We start from the raw sequence: 4963 nt of genomic DNA on the forward strand, positions 1-4963 counted from the left end.
AAAACACATTGTTTCACATGTTCCAACACATAAGATCCCATGTCAAAGAGTATGGTATTGGAGCACAATACATACAGCCAATACGTACAGTCTCTTAAAAAAAAACACCAGACTGTGCACAGGGGACCCTAATTTACCTCACATAACCACACCCTATCCAACCCACAGTTGACAAACACACATACAGTCTTCCTATTGAAGCTGCCTAGTCATTAGAGTGCAGCCTTAAGAGGCTATCTTCCTTTGCAGTGAGAAGCCTCACCCACTGTTGAGAATAAGATTACTCCTGCTCACCCTGGAGTACCTTCGACTGCAAATAGCTGAAACATGCACATGGTAGAGCGACCTCATTATACCTATCTCTACCTCTGTCAGAGGCCAGGCTTTCTGTTCGGGGGACTGTATTTTGAAGTCTTCTGTGCTTACTGTATGAGCTCATGGTATTATGCTAATGACGTTGGTCTACTGAGTAAAGGGGCTGTTTTGAGTTCATGTGAGGAGGGGCCAGTAAGATTCAGTGACAATCGTTATGCACATTAACCTGTGGCCAATGCTGTATTGGTTCAGTGCCAGGCAAGCAGAACAGCCGCATGTATAACTGTTGTGCGTTAAACTTGTCAGCTTTCATAGAATTAGCATGTGTTCTTGACTTTAACTAGACTGGCTGGCCAGGGGAGTATGCACGAGTTGGCTTGGGTGGGCGCAAAAATCTCAGCCAGTCTCATCCAATTAGATTTGAGGAAAAAAACATATAATAATTATGCTCTACTTGTCAGTGTACAGTACTTTACTTGGGCAGGAGCTCACTGGAACTGAGTACAGGCACTCTTCTGCTTGAGTTCCTGCACCTCCTATAGAATATTAGCACAAAAGTATTGAAAAGTTCCTGCAACTAAATATACACGTACCTGCACTGGCCTAAACATGCATACACCATATTATGATAGCAGTAGGGAAGGGGTGGGACAACGAAGGAACAACCTTCCTAATATTGAGTTGCACCCCACCCGCCTTTTGCTCTCAGAACAGCCCTTAATTTGTCGGGCCAAGGTGTCGAAAGCGTTCCACAGGTATGATGGCCCACATTGACTCCAATGCTTCCCATAGTTGTGTTAAGTAGGCTGGATGTCCTTTGGGTGGTGGACCATTCTTGATACACAGAGAAAACTGTTGAACGTGAAAAACCCAGCAGCGTTGCAGTTCTTGACACAAACCGGTGCGCTTGGCACCCACTACCAATACCCCGTTCAAAGTCACTTAAATATTTAGTCTTGTCCATTCACCCTCTGAATGGCACACATACACAATCCACGTCTCAATTGTCTCAAGGCTTAAAAATCCTTCTTTAACCTGTCTCCTCCCCTTCATCTTCACTGAAAGTGGATTTAACAAGATATACAGTGCCTTGCGAAAGTATTCGGCCCCCTTGAACTTTGCGACCTTTTGCCACATTTCAGGGTTCAAACATAAACATATAAAACTGTATTTTTTTGTGAAGAATCAACAACAAGTGGGACACAATCATGAAGTGGAACGACATTTATTGGATATTTCAAACTTTTTTAACAAATCAAAAACTGAAAAATTGGGCGTGCAAAATTATTCAGCCCCTTTACTTTCAGTGCAGCAAACTCTCTCCAGAAGTTCAGTGAGGATCTCTGAATGATCCAATGTTGACCTAAATGACTAATGATGATAAATACAATCCACCTGTGTGTAATCAAGTCTCCGTATTAATGCACCTGCACTGTGATAGTCTCAGAGGTCCGTTAAAAGCGCAGAGAGCATCATGAAGAACAAGAAACACACCAGGCAGGTCCGAGATACTGTTGTGAAGAAGTTTAAAGCCGGATTTGGATACAAAAAGATTTCCCAAGCTTTAAACATCTCAAGGAGCACTGTGATAATATTGCGATAATATTGAAATGGAAGGAGTATCAGACCACTGCAAATCTACCAAGACCTGACCGTCCCTTTAAACTTTCAGCTCATACAAGGAGAAGACTGATCAGAGATGCAGCCAAGAGGCCCATGATCACTCTGGATGAACTGCAGAGATCTACAGCTGAGGTGGGAGACTCTGTCCATAGGACAACAATCAGTCGTATATTGCACAAATCTGGCCTTTATGGAAGAGTGGCAAGAAGAAAGCCATTTCTTAAAGATATCCATAAAAAGTGTTGTTTAAAGTTTGCCACAAGCCACCTGGGAGACACACCAAACATGTGGAAGAAGGTGCTCTGGTCAGATGAAACCAAAATTGAACTTTTTGTCAACAATGCAAAACACAGCGTAAAAGCAACACAGCTCATCACCATGAACACACCATCCCCACTGTCAAACATGGTGGTGGCAGCATCATGGTTTGGGCCTGCTTTTCTTCAGCAGGGACAGGGAAGATGGTTAAAATTGATGGGAAGATGGATGGAGCCAAATACAGGACCATTCTGGAAGAAAACCTGATGGAGTCTGCAAAAGACCTGAGACTGGGACGGAGATTTGTCTTCCAACAAGACAATGATCCAAAACATAAAGCAAAATCTACAATGGAATGGTTCAAAAATAAACATATCCAGGTGTTAGAATGGCCAAGTCAAAGTCCAGACCTGAATCCAATCGAGAATCTGTGGAAAGAACTGAAAACTGCTGTTCACAAATGCTCTCCATCCAACCTCACTGAGCTCGAGCTGTTTTGCAAGGAGGAATTGGAAAAAATGTCAGTCTCTCGATGTGCAAAACTGATAGAGACATACCCCAAGCGACTTACAGCTGTAATCGCAGCAAAAGGTGGCGCTACAAATTATTAACTTAAGGGGGCTGAATAATTTTGCACGCCCAATTTTTCAGTTTTTGATTTGTTAAAAAAGTTTGAAATATCCAATAAATGTCGTTCCACTTAATGATTGTGTCCCACTTGTTGTTGATTCTTCACAAAAAAATACAGTTTTATATCTTTATGTTTGAAGCCTGAAATGTGGCAAAAGGTCGCAAAGTTCAAGGGGGCCGAATACTTTCGCAAGGCACTGTATCAATAAGGGATAATAGCTTTCACCTGGATTCAACTGGTCAGTCTGTCATGGAAAGAGCAGGTGTACCTAATGTTTTGTACACTCAGTGGGCCTGGCAATAATAATAATAATAATAATAATTTTATTTGGCAGATGCCTTTCATGACACTCAGGGACATATTTCATTTAGATCTATGTAATGACTTTGAATTATACTTGATTATTTACTGGGGAAAAAACGATTAAAAACAAACTGTAAAAAAACAAATCAGTTTATCAATTTCAAAGTGACGGCTGGGTTCTGGCACGTGTCACTTCACACTGACACCATGTTTTGTAAACAGTAGCTATCATGTGTAGGCTAGATAGCTAAGACTCACTAGCCCACTTGGCTTGCAAAAACAATTAAAATGGCCAGCAAAGCTCACTGTTCCGTTTTTTCATGTCCTGAAGAAAATTTAAGGGCCTCCAGTCCTCTTCTATATCAATCACTGATTGCATTGATCTAATCGAGGGCCTTAAAGACAGTTTCGGTACATTCAGAGTGTCACGCCCTGACCTTAGAGAGCCTTTTAATGTCTCGATTTGGTTTGGTAAAGGGTGTGATTTGGGGTTTTGTTATCTATGATTTTGTATTTCTATGTTTTGGCTGGGTATGGTTCTCAATCAGGGACAGCTGTCTATTATTGTCTCTGATTGGGAACCATACTTAGGTAGCCCTTTTTCCCTCCTTTCTTTGTGGGAAGTTGACTTTGTTTAGGGCACATAGTCTTTGAGCGTCACGGTTTGTTTTTGTAGTGTTTATTGTTTTGTTCGGTGTCATTTTGATTAATAAAAGAAAATATACGCTCACCACGCTGCACCTTGGTCCTCTCCTTTCAACAGCTGTGACACAGAGTCAATGATCACCACTACAACACTGTTTTTATTCAACACAGTTAGAAATCATGAAAAACGCTTCTCCACTTTTGACTCGCCCTCTCTCGAACCTTCCGCTGAGATATGACCATCATTCAAGTGAAATAAAAAAACGAGTTATTTCAATTTATGCTCTGATGTGCCTGGAAAGTAATGGGCTTTAACAACTGACCTATTACCAGTTATCATATAGCCTAGCTTGAGATTCAAGTTTTGAAATAAAAGGGACACTGTTATTTACAGTGCATTCAGAAGTTATTCAAACCCTTTGACTTTTTACACATTTTATAGCATTACAGCCTGAATTTAAAATGTATTAGATTTAGATTTGTTGGTCACTGGCCTATACACAATACACAATAATGTTTTTAGAAATGTTTACAAATTAATAAATGAAAAGCTGAAATGTCTTGAGTCAATAAGTATTCAAGCCCTTTGTTATGGCAAGCCTAAATAAGTTCAGGAGTAAAAACATGCTTAACAAGTCTCATAAGTTGCATGGACTCACCCTGTGTCCAATAATAGTGTTGAACATGATTTTTGAATGACTACCTCATCTCTGTACACCTCACAATTATCTGTAAGGTCCCTCAGTCGAGTAGTGAATTTCAAACACAGATTCAACCACAAAGACCAGGGAGGTTTTCCAATACCTACATTTTTTTAAATGTATTATTAATTACACTTTGGATGGTGTATCAATACACCCAGTCACTACAAAGACACAGGGATCCTTCTAACTCAGTTGCCAGAGAGGAAGGAAACCACTCAGGGATTTCACCATGAGGCCAATGGTGACTTTCAAAACAGTTACATAGTTTAATGGCTGTGATAGGAGAAAACTGAGGCTGGATATAAAAACATTGTAGTTACTCCACACTACTAACCTAATTGACAGAATAAAATGAAGGAAGCCTGTATAGAATAAAAAATATTCCAAAACATGCATTCTGTTTACAACAAGGCACTAAAGTATTACTGCAAAAAACATGGCAAAGCACTTTTTGTCCTGAATACAAAGATTTGTGTTTGGGGAA

This window comes from Oncorhynchus clarkii, chromosome 5, assembly GCF_045791955.1.
Source record: "Oncorhynchus clarkii lewisi isolate Uvic-CL-2024 chromosome 5, UVic_Ocla_1.0, whole genome shotgun sequence".
Classification (NCBI taxonomy): domain Eukaryota; kingdom Metazoa; phylum Chordata; class Actinopteri; order Salmoniformes; family Salmonidae; genus Oncorhynchus; species Oncorhynchus clarkii.